The following is a 17,076-nucleotide window of genomic DNA, read 5'->3' on the forward strand; positions in this document are numbered from 1 at the left end:
GGGGTTAGTGAACTCGGTGAAGATTCGGTTTGTTGGTGGTTTTGATGATAGTGCACCGGGGTAGCGCTTGAGTCGTTGACTCGTGGAAATGCGCCCTGGGGATGAATGCATGCCGGTAATACGTAGTATTGATATGGGTGACATTCCTAATGGAAACACCCTATGATGACGTTGTATTTACGGACGAGGGCGTAGGACTTGGTGCAACCAAGCATTTCTTAGCGATGGGGTAAATGATTCTACTAAGCCATGAGAACGGACTTTGGTGTTAGGTTGTGAGCGCGTGTTCGCTTTTGGGTTGAAGTTGATGAGCCATGAGGTTCGTCGGGTGGATGAAACCCTTGAGATCAAGCGTTTGGCCTAGATGAATGTTGGTAATGGAGTCTACGGGACGCAACGTTAGGTGCCTCTTTCATACCTACTAGCGTGGTATTCGACTCCGATGGTGTTGCGGTTACATTGTACTTAGGGTACCGGGGAGAAACCCTTATGTACATGAGTGACTAGATGAAATTCGACAAGCTAGAGCAATCGGAGAATTGCAAGTTTTAAGTTTGTGTAATCGTGGTAAACCCTACGTTCGAAGTGTTTAATTATAGGTTAAAATCCTTAGTATGAACAAGGTTGGGTGACGTGCATATTAAGAAATGCAAGATGGGTGAACCTCGTCCCTCTTGTAGGAGTTAGGATAATGCGACTTGGCGCATTAGTTGTTGATTTAGTTGTCATTCTTTCGTGAAAGTGAGCATGTGTTTATCGTCGGGATTTATTGATGAAGACGAATTCGTAAGAATTCTAGGACTATGACCAATGAGGATATTGGTTGTGTATGTTGATAAGTGGTCATTCCACGGGATGCTAGTATTCGACGACGTGTTACGGAACGGAGTTCTAAGTGGGGGAGTTGTACTCTCGCACGAAGGTGTTCTAGTGTGGTGATAATTGGACGATGCTCGTATGGATTCGAAGCTAGTGTTGAGACCTACGTTGGTCGATTTTGGTAAAAGTACGGTTTGGAATAAATTGTACTTGTGGTTTTTGGATTTAAATTATCACCGAGGTGGTAATGTGGTAAGTCTCATTGTGAGATAATGGACGTGTTCGATGAGCGAAGTAAGATCCCTCGGTTAAGGGATGTGCGTGCTGGATTCTCTTCTAGGGAATTATTGTTGTGTCTATGCGCAAAATGGGTGGTTCTTGGCTCGATTGTAGTAGCCGTTTGGTTACCTTTGGGAATAGAGTAATGGGACGTTGAGGAAGGGTATGATGCCTCATTGTCGTATACTTTGGGTGGTAGTTACACAATAGCCATTTTGTGTACTACGAGGTGATTACGTGTGTGTTTATTTGGGGTTATATCTAGGTTGACTGCGTTTGATTAGTGATAGGGAATAAGTGTTATCCGTAAGGATTCTCTTTCGTCCGGTCTTCATCGTTTGGGTTGTTGACTTTAGGTTGAGACTTGGTTGTTTTTAGCATTGTACTTGGTAAGGGTACGCTAAGGGATTGATATCTCGGTATGAGATCAGTTGAGTTTTTCCCGATGTAAGGGATTGAGCAAGTTCTTGTGCTCGGATTTGGGGATTTTAATAAATCGCGGGTGACGATTTGGTTATTAATGGTGACTCTTAGAGAAGGATTGCCTAGAGGAGTTGGAAGAGTACGTGGCGGTCTCGCCTATTCTGAGTGATCGTTATAGACTTCGGATGTTGTGCGTATTGCACGTTTCGGAATGCGTGCAAATGTGTATTTAGTTTTTGGATTAATCTTCGGGTTAATGTGTAATGTGGTGGAAATTGGATCGTAACGTTTGTTGAGGACCATAGAGTGCGGTTCCGGGTGGTTAAGTGACAAGGATCACGAGGTTCGAATATCTTATAGCGAGTCCTTGGAAGGACTATCGAGTATGACCAACGCCGGAAGGGCAATGTGCGTTGTGGAAAGTCGAAATTCCGCAGGATGTTATTATCTCGACGGCGAAAGTAAGGGGTTAAAACCCTAAATGGGGGAGTTAAGTACCGGAGAATGTGGGAAAAGTTCCTATTTAATAGACGTGATGAGCGAACGGGTGTCGCTTATTTAGGAAAGGAAAGCTTTGGTGGTCTTCAAAAAAGTCCGAAGTTGGACTTTGGAATGAATTGCGAAGGTAATTAGCGACGTGAGTCGGAATGGCGAGGTTCCCGATAGAGGGATACGAGGGATTCTCGGAAAGTGTCGGGATGATTTCCGAATATTCCACGATTGAAAGGCGTAACGACGATGATTGTCGGTGAATTGTGCTACTTTTAGGATGATTGTGGGGTATATGGTACGAGTTTGGATACTCGGCGTAGGAGCAAACGGTTGTGGTTGTTTTGTCTCGTGGGTTGATTACCCGATATCGTTGAAATGATGGAATGATATGGCTTTTGAAAAAATATTATGAAGTTTTCACGGTATACTTCTGTGTGAGTAGTGGAAATTTTGATCGAATGGAAGTGTGAACTACGGATGTTGTAATATGATGCGTTAGTGTTCGAAGTGAGAACCCGGACGGGTGATTGCTACATGTGTAATTCCGCATTGGAGACGGAAATGTTCAAGGTAGAAGTGCTTAACTTCTAGTATTTGGTGCGGATCACGAGGACGTGATCCAATCTAAGTGGGGGAGAGTTGTAAGATCCGATTATTTATTGTACATGGAGTATATATGATGTACATAAGGTGTGTGAACTGTGGTGCAAAAGAAAAGCTTTGAAACTGATCAGACCTGTGTGCGCGCCGCGCACGGTCAAGTGTGCGCCCCGCGCACTTGACCTGGGGACAGATTTCTGTTTTTTTTCTAATTTGAGTTAAATGAAGGGTATTTTGGTCTTTTCACTTGAGGCCGGATGTGTGGCCATATTATCAGTTTGGGATCCAATTTTGGATCATATTTCAAGTCCGCAAACTCTCTCATTTCATTCCTAGAGAGAGAGAGAGATTTCGAGTGAGAGATTTGGTGATTTGGGGAAGAAGGAGCTTGAATCGATCAAAAGCTTGAGTGTTAAAGTTGTTCATTTCGCTCCTAGCTACCTTTTGGTAGTATTGGTAAGTTCAAACTCCGAATTTCAATTGTTAGATTTGATATTCAAGTTAGGGTTTGAGTTTGATTTAATTGTAAAGCCCACTAGTTGATAAATGGGTAAATAAGTTAGTAAATGGTGTTGATGACCATTGTTGGTGGGTTTTGGGTTTGATTAGTTGATAATCATGTTCGGGTGTTAAAATCACTAGTTAACTTAGGTTATAAGTGATTAGAGGTGTAAACTTGCAAATTGGTGTTTTGACTTGAGATTAGGTCAAAATTGGGTTTTGTGTCAAATGATGCAAGTAATGTATTTTGATGATGATACTTTGAGTAAAATGTGGTGTTAGAACATAATCACTAGTTGGTTGCGATTATGGGTGCTTTGGGCGAGATTTGACTTAGTCAAATTGGAAGTAAGTGCTAATGGGTCGAAATGGCACTAAGTGTTAAATTGGGTTGGTTTGTAAATCCTCCCTAATTGTATTGTTGTTGTGTGATTTATGGAATAGGTACTTTCCGTTGACGATTGCGGATTTTGGTATTGCATTGTTCAAGGCACCAAGGTGAGTGGAATAATTATATATGTGCGTATATAGTGTATTTGCTTGCGGGCTTGTGGTTAGTGTTATCCGGGCGTGTGGATTCACTATAGTGTTATCCGGGCGTGAGGATTCACTACTCTTTTGTACGATGGGGACCACATGTGCGTGAAGGGTGGTTCGGTAAGTGCGGACGTCCACCTAGGGGGTTAGTGCATACTAACGGTCATTGTGCGAGTACCAACGGTTATTGTGCGAGTACCGTTCCCTTGTGTGTGTTATGGTTAACAATGGTCAATGTGTTGTAGCGTAAGCATATTATATTGTTTGAGTTATATATATGCTATTGTTGTGCTAGCTTGGGGTATGGGAGTCTATTAGCCTTGTACTTATGATGATAAGCTAAATGTGTTGCTAGCATTTTGCGGTATGTGTGTAAGTGATTGCATGTAGGTATATTATATATGTGTATGTAATTATTGCATTCACTAAGCTTTGCTTACCCTCTCGTTGTTTATCTTTTTATAGGCTCCGGCGTTGTTAAGGGTAAGGGCATTTGGTTGGACTAGAGATCCCGTTTGGTTGTTAGGGGACGCTTTTGGGATGCAAGTGCTTTTGGAGTTTGACCGAGATTTGGGTAGTTTAACCCCCAAACACCATGCTCATAGTGTCGTTTGGAAATTAAACTCTTATGGTCGAACTTTTATTCTTTTGAACGAAACTCGTAAAACGGCCGATGTGGGCCCCGTTTTGTAAAACTTATATTATGACTGAAATGTGATATTTTTACTTATATGAACATATTGCGAAAAGCGTTTCGTCTAAATATGTCGGGAAGTTGAAGATCTTTTCGCGTGAAATGGAAAAAGTTGACAGCGGGCTGCCAGGCCCTGTGCGCGCCGCGCACAGGTGGGTGTGCGCGCCACGCACCCCTCCTGGTCAGCCCTGCTTTAAAAATTTTTTTTTATGCTGCAATTTTGGAAGGATAACGGGTTGTGTTGTTACAATTAGTAATCTTTAAATTTTAATTTTAGCCAAACCCGTGTAATCACGGGACATGAACTAGTAGATTATTATGTGAAGACCTTTTAGTGGCGCTTGCAATTGTCACTTTTGATATATATATATATATATATATATATATATATATATATATATATATATATATATATATATATATATATATATATATATATATACTAGTCTTTAAGAGCCCGTGCGTTGCACGACAGCTCAAAAAATATTATTCGAAAACGTTATTATTGCTACTGATTAGTTGTATGATACAATTAGAATGACGAAACCTTCATTATTATATTTGTATTGAAAGCAAATGTATTGAATATAGTTTATCGTAAACGCTATTAATAAATACAATTACAATTCAACAATCAATTATTTATATTCTATAGTCATTGTCACTGAGTTTCATGCATTTTCTCCATGACACTAAAAAAAATGAATATAGTTTAAATAAAACAACTACATGTCAATGAGATAGAAAAAACATTCTTCTCATCTATATTATGAAGCAATGTGTATGGTATACATCCGATGATAGTTGTTGTTCTGGTGAAAATTTTAGAACAACATTACGAAAGCATCTACACTGAAAAATCAATGTAGCACAAATCAACATGCAGTTGCTAATCACGGGTTTGTTGATAAAAGATATAAAAAATTATTGAATTAGAAATGGGATCAACTTGGCACCCCTAAATTAAAGAAAGGAGTCACACATGCTCACAATAAATTTAATGTGAAGATAAGAATATTTATGTAAACCAATCTATCTACGTATAGTTCAGACATTAATTCCAATGTATACATTCTCTCAAACCTACATATTCAAAAAAGCTTCAAGATATCCTTAGCGGTGTCTCTCTTGGTGCGCGGGCTTTCGCGGACTTTTTCTTGAAGAGTTTGGGGGTCGCTGTGCCTGTCCCGGTCAAGCTTTTCTTAGTTTTAGTGTTTTCTGATAAACACTAAACTTATCATGGGCCGTATGTTGGGAGATGAATTCCTCCGAGAGTTGGGAAGGTATCCGATAAACACAAACTTATCATGGGCCGTATGTTGATCTTGAGAATATCAGCTACTAACAATAATCTTAATCCCGAATATTGATTTTAAATACTACTCCGTAATAGTTAGTGAGGAAATGTACCTTGAACATAAGTTGTCCATCCCAAAGATCACAAAGCCTGCAATCCAAATGCAATTATGATTAACTTGTCCATCCCAAGAATCACAAAGCCTGCAATCGAATTGCAATTAACGCAGAGAACATGTATAAGTGCTTATTATGGACGGATAGTACTTGTGTGAATACCTTAACTCCTTCATTTTATATAGACTGATAGTACTTGTGTAAATACCTTAACTCCTACATTTTATATAACATCTAAATACTCTTAGGCCTATTGCCATTGGGCCGTGTTAGACCCCCAAGTGCCCGGAGCACGCCTCCAACACGCTGGTAACGCGGCCTGTTGGAAGGATTTTTTTCATTGTTAGTGTGCCACCAACACAAGGCGTGTTTCATTATGTTTATATTTTAAATATTATTTTAATTTTAATATAACTTTTATCCATAATTTAAATCAAAACTTTCATCATATTTTGACACATCACCCAACACGTCACCCTACTACAACTACAAAATACAAAGTTATATATACATAATATGCAAACCACTAAATGGGTTCAGGTTGCACATCAAAACTACATAATATGAAACTTCAAATTGAATTTAAACATATACGGCAAAGTAGGAAATTAGTCCAGTTTAATTTGACCCACTTGAAACTATGAATCGCTTGTAAATAATATATAGAATACTATAATATGAGCATAGTGGCAAGTAGCTAACAATCGTTCATTTTCATGCTACCAAATCAAAATACTAAAAGTTTAGGAGCTTGTATTTTTATCTATATATGGATATGGATATACCGCATGTGGCAAGTAGCTAACAATCGTTCATTTACAATTATTATATACAATTATTTTTTAATAAAAATGTAACTCGCAAATTTAATTTTAAAAAGGTTGTTAGTCATTTCAGCAATATAAGAATATTAATATTATAATAGTTATATTTGCATGTTCAGATATATTTTAAGGAATTAAACTGTAAATTCAAATTAGTTTCAAGTATAATATAATAATAACTAAATATAGTTTTGATGCTTTTTAGATAAAGACATGTACATACCTATTAAAACTAATTCAAATAGTGCTGAAATTATAGATAACTAAATGATTAAATAATAAATAATAGATACGTACAAATTTGAACTATTGATTTATTAGATTAATGGTTAAAAAATTTAAACGTCATTTAATATTAAATAAAATTAAAAAGGGCATATAAATAAAATTGAAAATCAGCTTTTAAAATAATAAGTTCCAAATCAAGTTATGATTAATCACGTGGAGTGTGGATGTCAAAAAGATTCAATTTGGAAAGTGTAACTTTAAATATACGGATATTTTTTTAAATATATATATATATATTTTGTATTTATTGTTTTTATATAATAATTGTAAATACTATATATATAATCTATACATATAACAATCCATAAATAACTTTCAACCACAATCAAGAATAACTTTTTCTTTTATATATATATATATATATATATATATATATATATATATATATATATATACAACAAATTGATGTTACATTCATGATCTTAACACTAATCCTAAACTACTTTCATCGTCAATTTCGATTTACATCAACAAATTTGAAGAGTTTGATCTCGAGTTCATGTTTCATTCGAAAACTTCACAAATCGAGGAGTATAGAACGATTTAGACAATCTCCGGATGAAATGAGCATAGATTTGGATTCATTATCACTGTTTGTACTTCGTGATTCATCGATTCAAATTGAAGAACATCATGGAAATTGCAGATTCCAAGTCAAACTTCGCTCACTTTCGGTCAACTAATTGATTCGAGAGTTTCGTGATGTTTCTGATCAAAGTGATGATCGAAAAGTGTTCCTGGATCATTTTTTTGTATGTTGGTAGCTTATCAATTATTTTATGGTAATTGTATGTTGATGGTTTAACATTTGTTTTATGTGTTGCTTAATCAATTATGTGTATATAATGATATAAGGCGCTTCAACTAACATGTTTATATCTATTCTAGGAAAATAAACAACTTGCACTCATTCAAATACGTTATATCAAACTTGAGATTGTAAATTTCACCATCCGAATCAAGGTCGTATGGATATTACTGCCCAAAAGGGATAAGGCTATGACAAGCACAATTTAATTAAAGAAGTCATCGTTACTGCTGAACAGGTTATTTTTTATCCTCGTTTGTACAGTTAAAAATCATAAAGTCATATGTATTATTGCTAGTTGATGTTTCGAAATGATATATCAAATGACATTGTTTGAAGTTTTAATTCCGTAATTGACATTTTTGTAACAACCCAACATTGATTTACCAAAAACACGACACAAAAAAAAAATTCTGTGACTGCCCATCTGGACGGCGTCCAGAAATCGGGACGGCGTCCAGCCTTTACAACTGGGACGGCGTCCAAGGATTTGGGACGGCGTCCCAATGAACTAAAAAGTACTGATCAGTTTTTGTTTACACGCGAGCGAAAAACTCGCTCCCCGACACTTTTCAATGAAACCATTTTCACAATATGACATATTAAGTAAAACTAAGATATTGCCACCATAAAAACAAGTTTTACAACCCCGGGCTCACAATGACCCGTTTTACAAATAAAGTAGCAGTTTCGACCCATTTATCTCTTTAGATGGATTAGAACTCTACAACCCAACCCGATACCAAGAGCATAATCCCGGGGACTACCAAAACCCCCATCCGCGTCCAATTATCCAAAAGCTACCCCATCAAGCCCAACCGCTCCTGCACGTCTAGTCTAACAACTAGCTAGCATCAATAACACAATACCTGTAAAAAGGTAAACAACGAGAGGGGTAAGCCGAGGCTTAGTGAATGCAATAATTATACACATACATATATAATATACCTACTTGCAAACACTTACTCACATACCGCATACATGCTAGCAACACAATTAGCTTATCATCACAATTACAAGCTATAACCTCCAATAATCAAGCTAGCATAACAAAAGCATATATAATATGAACAAATATAATATGCTTACGCTACAACACAAATAACCATGGTTAACCAATAGTACAAGGGAACGGCGCTCGCGAAAACGCCATCGGTGTTCATAACATCCGTTAGGGCACTTAACACCTCGCACCACTAACCCCTAGGGTGGCACCTTAACACCTCGGCACATCACCCCGAGTGGCATCTTAACACCTCGATGCATCACTCATTATTTTTACGGAGTGGTGTCTTAACACCTCGACACTACACTCCTAGGTGGCATCTTAACACCTCGATGCTACACCCGAGTGGCATCTTAACACCTCGATGCTACACTCTTCACGTGAAACGTGGTGTCTTAACACCTCGACACTACACATTTCACGCTACAACAAATAGATACATTATATACCTACACATATAATTATTCCACTCACCTCGAATTGCCCGCACAAGTCATAAACGTAAATCGCCTCCAAAAGCAACCGAGCAAACCTTTTACCTATAATACGCATATAGATATACAAACAATCAACATACATTCTCTACGAGAGAATTCGACTTCAACACCCTTAACCAAGGGTTTACACCTATCACCACAAACCGCCCATTTAGACACATAAAGTGGACTTCACCAATTACCACTACGGGTGGTAATTCCGACCCATCCAACAAGTACAATTTAACCAAAATTATATTTGACACCATTTAAACCAATCTAGGTCTTAACTAAAATTGCTTATCATCCAATTAATCCAAAATTAAAGTCATTACCAAATTTGACCCATCTAAGTCAACCCATTTTGACATAAGTCCCAAAAACATCTTTAATCACTAACGGCTAGTGACTAACTTTCCAAAATACCATTTAACACTTGAATCACACATTTATATACTTGGTTCATCAAATCTTGACCCATAACTTAGTTAGACACCGAATCAAGCTTACTTGACCCAAAATACCCATTCGACCCATTTTGCCCTAGATTAGGGTTTACACCCAAAAATCAAGTTAACACAAGTGTTCTAAGGTTTAACTAACACATGCAAGGTCCAAACTAACAATTCCATCAATTGAAACCCTAAGTCACCAATTCGGGTTTACATACATGAATCTTCCCCAAAAACCCCCAAACTTCACAATAAATGAGTAATAACTCTAACTAGCACAAACTTTAACTCAAACAATAATCTTAACAAAGAAATTCGGATTTAGAGCTTACCAACACTACCACCACGTACCCGTGAACGAGGTGAACAACTTTAACTCTTGAGACCCGACCCGAATCACACTTCTTCTTCTCCAAATCCCCAACTCTCTCTCGCTAGAACCTCTCTCTCTCACTAGAGTTTGATGAGAGTGTTTGAGAAGGTGAAATGGGGATAAGAATGAGAGTGGATCAGTTTTAATGGCTCAAAATCGACCCCCCAAGTGAAAAGACTCAAATACCCTCTTTTAAAACTTTTAAAATACAGTTGCTGGCCTGTCAGGCACTTTGGACGGCGTCCAAAATGGCCGGACGGCGTCCCACCCTTCATTCTTGGACGGCGTCCCAAAGTCTGGACGGAGTCCCAATGAACTGAGCCTGAAACTAAACTTGTTTTGGTCGTAACTTTCAAACCGTAGCTCCGTTTTTGATGAACCAAATATCGTTGGAAACGTAATGAGATTTACTATCCAATGGTAAGGTTTTTGAACATCAACTCTAATTTTATTTGGGATTCAAATATACGCTTACATGCCTCGTATTTCGAATGACGCTCGAAATAACGTGTAACTGAAAAACGGATGTTACAACTCTCCCCCACTTAAATTGGATCACGTCCTCGTGATCCGCACAAACACTAGAAGTTAAGCACTTCTCCCACGAACATTTCCGCTTCCAACGCGGAGTCACACAAGTAGTAAACTCATCCTAATCCTCGCTTCGTGCACTAACGCATCATAATACAACAACCGTACTTCACAATCGTCCTAAAAGAAGGACAATTCACCGGCAACCATCGTCGTCACACCTCACGATTCCTACAAAACACAACAAAGCCCGTCATCCATAACATCATCCGTGAATTCTAAGATTCCACCACACGCTAATGATCACTAGCGTGCACTACCGCAATAAACGATATCTCATACACTCAACGTCCAGAATTTCCATTTAGGAAATACTAAAAATACCACATTTTCCTTCAAGTTCTCACGGCTGCAACACGCAACAAGCGTCATCCATAACTATATCGCCCTATGCGATCTTCTAAATTCACTACGCCGCGAACCAAGTCTTACATTAATCCAAATCGAGAAGGATTCATGCTTCCTTAAAATTTCATACTCATTCGGTTCATAACCGTACTACTCGATCGATCATTCCTGAATATTCTTTAGGCCAAGAACCAAACTCCCTCCGACTCTACACCGGATCATTCCTTCAATGAAAAAATTTTAATAACCCCGCAATAACACTTAAGAAGCACCACTTTCCCGCCGATCGATCCACACACGACTATACGTCACTGGATTAATCCAGGACGACAATAATACACCACGAATTAGAAGAAACATCAACACATCGTCATAGGGTTTCTCCTCTGAACCATACAATACGGCTTCCAAGTACTAGCATATAAGCTATTCGTATACCAAAATCCCGTCAACGGCGAATCATCATCACAAAATTTCCGCAATTCGCCACACGACTCACAAAAATATTCACCACGCCGGGTGAATTTTCCTACCTAGACCGTCCGTTAAGGATGGTCTCAACATTTCAATGCAACTAACAGTCGCATCACTAGGGAGCACACTCTCGCAAACAAACAACATCTGCGTGTCTCGATGTGAGACATTCAAAATCGACACTCTCTGCCTCACATTCGTCCATAAAGTGGAATAATCCACTGACAATCTTCACGATTGCGTTTCCTGACAGGGAAAATACGATATTCGCCACGATATCGAACTCGTTCTCATTCAATTATACTGTCCGGGTTTCATGACAACCCAGATTTTTCACTACGGGAGCACTCGCAACGACACTTCATTCTCTCACTCAGGGATCTCAAACTTCACATTTGGTCTCATACCGCACATTGGTACTACACGACCACCTTACATAGGAAGTCTTACACTTCCTTCGATCCCATCATCACAATCTTCACGCATAACATTCCAGAGTTGTAACTCACAATCGTAAAGCACGATCTCGAGTCGACATTAGCAACCCGTCACTCTTCCTCATTAGGAACTCCGAATACCTATTGAGGCTTAGCACGGTACGCTCCGACATTTCACTATACATAACACCACTGGAGTTTTCCTCGGGCGACAGTAAAAACTCCCCCACTTAGGATTTATCTCCCTATTCTCACCGCCAATATGATAACATCCAGCGGAATTGAAATTCCACGTCACACCTGACCATTGTCACCGTTGGTCATAAACATCAATTCACCGCAAATTCACTTTAAGCTCTCAGAGCCGACAGGAACAATCACTTGAGATGTCGTACACGTGATGGCATCGCACATTCATACCACAATTCACAACTAACTACCTTAATTGTTTGAAAAGCAAACTCCACCAAAGTCCTACATATGCCTCTAAGCCTAGGCATATGTCACTTCGCTTACTCAGTCGTGCATCTCAGTCGAGATCACCCGCCCTTCCACGCAACAAACTTTTTCAACAATTGCTCACTCTCATGGAGAAGAGTGGCCAATTCCGACACCATAATTGCGTCCACCACAATGTCAACACTTAATCATATCCTTCGGACTAACCGACCATTAAGTCCGTCACCGGCTCACCGGTCATCTCTACCCGTCTATCACTTAAGAGCAACAAGATTCGCTCACCCGTCACTTCATAAGAAGTATTCGTCACAATGCTCTTAAACTTCGACTTTCGCAACCGTCGAATTACCATCACCCTTCGATCACTATTATAATCTCCGATGCTTCCAAGGGTATCTCACGGGCTCCCTAAGCACAAAGTGATCACACCACTACCGGAGTTGAACATTACACTAGCAGGTATAAAAAGGCACCTGACGCAGTGTCATGCAGACTCCCACCACAATCAAATGAATTTTAGAAAATCGATCTTTAGGTTCCATACACCCAATGTCACCCATCTCTCTATAATAATGACCCGAAGTCATACCTACCCGTCAACCTTACGGTTTATTGTCTTATCAAAAGTTCCTAGCGATCACACGATACCCGCAGTTTCCACAAGGCCAAACGATATAGACTAATGAGGCCCTTCATCTAACACAAGGAAATGCTCGGGGATACCAAGTCTTACACCCTTCTACATCTCGATAAAACCGCTACTACAAGGGATATTCCATTAGGAATGTTGCCCTATAATCTACAACACACTAACGCAATCAACATTACACGGGTCCCACTCCCATGAGTTTAACGACCCGAAGACTCCTCGATTCGCCAATTCCAAGGCGACTCACAACAAGAATCCTAACACGATTCTCTAACCACACACTCTACCGAGTGTAACTCAAAACTACAATCATTAGACTTGTTGCATTCCATTACAGAATTCAAGTCCTCGTCGCACACACGCAAACGTAAATCGATCTTCCTAGTTACGATGGGTAACTAAAACCAATAATAATCTCAATAATGCACCCACTACTTAGGGTGGCTAAGCACGCACCAAAATTGTGACTTGGCTCACTCACTTAACTAACCGAATCCATCGTAACACTTCAAGACTCACAACGAACCCGATGCGACTACAAGCACATCACCCGAGACAACTATCACTTAGGAACCAATGAAGATTCCTCATTTATCCTGAATCTACCCCAACCATGCCACATTTCCTCCGTTCGATACTCGTCATGTCATGCTTGATGTCAAGATACACTTTCGTAATAATGGTGATCGGTCACTATTACAAATGCGTACCTTACCATTTCCACATGGTCACGCAAGGTACTTTACCCGGACTGACGCAACATTCACACAAAATAACACGCGATAACTCCTAGTACCCGAATGACCAAAGTCCTTACCGTGAACTTGATCACTCAAAACCGCCAAACATACGAATCTCCCCAATAGATTCATCCCTAGGATACCGCACAAAAGATACCTGTATATATACACCTATATACAACATAATAATAAATATACACAAGTACACCGCAATAACACGTCATCCTACAGCCTAGGTGACTATCACTAAAACAACGTCCCCGTTCGCCTACTTACCTTAGGCACTAACAATCTAAGGCACTAATTTACTCACGAAATAAGGCCCCACATAATCCCACATTGGACAAGCACTAGTCCTAGTTAGTCACCTACTCTAAGGCACTAACAAATCTCAATCCGACCCGTACTCCTACAAGACTCGCAAATAACGCACCACTGTCAATAAGTCTAAGACTAGGCACCTATTCCAAGGTCACCTAATTCCCTTAGACTATGCTCTGATACCACTTGTAACAACCCAACATTGATTTACCAAAAACACGACACAAAAAAAAATTTCTGTGACTGCCCATCTGGACGGCGTCCAGAAATCGGGACGGCGTCCAGCCTTTACAACTGGGACGGCGTCCAAGGATTTGGGACGGCGTCCCAATGAACTAAAAAGTACTGATCAGTTTTTGTTTACACGCGAGCGAAAAACTCGCTCCCCGACACTTTTCAATGAAACCATTTTCACAATATGACATATTAAGTAAAACTAAGATATTGCCACCATAAAAACAAGTTTTACAACCCCGGGCTCACAATGACCCGTTTTACAAATAAAGTAGCAGTTTCAACCCATTTATCTCTTTAGATGGATTAGAACTCTACAACCCAACCCGATACCAAGAGCATAATCCCGGGGACTACCAAAACCCCCATCCGCGTCCAATTATCCGAAAGCTACCCCATCAAGCCCAACCGCTCCTGCACGTCTAGTCTAACAACTAGCTAGCATCAATAACACAATACCTGTAAAAAGGTAAACAATGAGAGGGGTAAGCCGAGGCTTAGTGAATGCAATAATTATACACATACATATATAATATACCTACTTGCAAACACTTACTCACATACCGCATACATGCTAGCAACACAATTAGCTTATCATCACAATTACAAGCTATAACCTCCAATAATCAAGCTAGCATAACAAAAGCATATATAATATGAACAAATATAATATGCTTACGCTACAACACAAATAACCATGGTTAACCAATAGTACAAGGGAACGGCGCTCGCGAAAACGCCATCGGTGTTCATAACATCCGTTAGGGCACTTAACACCTCGCACCACTAACCCCTAGGGTGGCACCTTAACACCTCGGCACATCACCCCGAGTGGCATCTTAACACCTCGATGCATCACTCATTATTTTTACGGAGTGGTGTCTTAACACCTCGACACTACACTCCTAGGTGGCATCTTAACACCTCGATGCTACACCCGAGTGGCATCTTAACACCTCGATGCTACACTCTTCACGTGAAACGTGGTGTCTTAACACCTCGACACTACACATTTCACGCTACAACAAATAGATACATTATATACCTACACATATAATTATTCCACTCACCTCGAATTGCCCGCACAAGTCATAAACGTAAATCGCCTCCAAAAGCAACCGAGCAAACCTTTTACCTATAATACGCATATAGATATACAAACAATCAACATACATTCTCTACGAGAGAATTCGACTTCAACACCCTTAACCAAGGGTTTACACCTATCACCACAAACCGCCCATTTAGACACATAAAGTGGACTTCACCAATTACCACTACGGGTGGTAATTCCGACCCATCCAACAAGTACAATTTAACCAAAATTATATTTGACACCATTTAAACCAATCTAGGTCTAACCAAAATTGCTTATCATCCAATTAATCCAAAATTAAAGTCATTACCAAATTTGACCCATCTAAGTCAACCCATTTTGACATAAGTCCCAAAAACATCTTTAATCACTAACGGCTAGTGACTAACTTTCCAAAATACCATTTAACACTTGAATCAAACATTTATATACTTGGATCATCAAATCTTGACCCATAACTTAGTTTGACACCGAATCAAGCTTACTTGACCCAAAATACCCATTCGACCCATTTTGCCCTAGATTAGGGTTTACACCCAAAAATCAAGTCAACACAAGTGTTCTAAGGTTTAACTAACACATGCAAGGTCCAAACTAACAATTCCATCAATTGAAACCCTAAGTCACCAATTCGGGTTTACATACATGAATCTTCCCCAAAAACCCCCAAACTTCACAATAAATGGGTAATAACTCTAACTAGCACAAACTTTAACTCAAACAATAATCTTAACAAAGAAATTTGGATTTAGAGCTTACCAACACTACCACCACGTAGCCGTGAACGAGGTGAACAACTTTAACTCTTGACACCCGACCCGAATCACACTTCTTCTTCTCCAAATCCCCAACTCTTTCTCGCTAGAACCTATCTCTCTCACTAGAGTTTGATGAGAGTGTTTGAGAAGGTGAAATGGGGATAAGAATGAGAGTGGATCAGTTTTAATGGCTCAAAATCGACCCCCAAGTGAAAAGACTCAAATACCCTCTTTTAAAACCTTTAAAATACAGCTGCTGGCCTGTCAGGCACTTTGGACGGCGTCCAAAATGGCCGGACGGCGTCCCAGTCTTCATTCTTGGACGGCGTCCCAAAGTATGGACGGAGTCCCAATGAACTGAGCCTGAAACTGAACTTGTTTTGGTCGTAACTTTCAAACCGTAGCTCCGTTTTTGATGAACCAAATATCGTTGGAAACGTAATGAGATTTACTATCCAATGGTAAGGTTTTTGAACATCAACTCTAATTTTATTTGGGATTCAAATATACGCTTACATGCCTCGTATTTCGAATGACGCTCGAAATAACGTGTAACTGAAAAACGGGTGTTACAATTTTTGATATACTTGGTTTTTGAAAGTATAATATTCCTGTTTATATTCATGTTTATTGGAAGTTTCAATAATGGTGGTTTTTTATCATCTATTTCCAGATTATAGAGCTTGCTTGAATTGACATTTTTGCTAAATATTACACGATATATTCTAGCCTATGTTGTGCATGCAGATATGAAATATGTTGGTTTTTCTTCACAAACTTTGATTTGGGAATAATTTAAGGGTTTATATCACAAACCTACTAATATCTATGTGTACACAATATTAGGAAGCTTATTATGCATCTGAATTTGAAGTAATTAGCATATGCTAAATCTATATTTACATTAAGAGTGTAATGTGACCGTTAATGTCTTGATAGAGATCCTCTCAAACTATCTTGAATCATGTGTGGTACTTCTATGCA

The sequence above is a fragment of the Rutidosis leptorrhynchoides genome, chromosome 1 (assembly GCF_046630445.1).
Source record: "Rutidosis leptorrhynchoides isolate AG116_Rl617_1_P2 chromosome 1, CSIRO_AGI_Rlap_v1, whole genome shotgun sequence".
In the NCBI taxonomy this organism is placed as follows: Eukaryota; Viridiplantae; Streptophyta; class Magnoliopsida; order Asterales; family Asteraceae; genus Rutidosis; species Rutidosis leptorrhynchoides.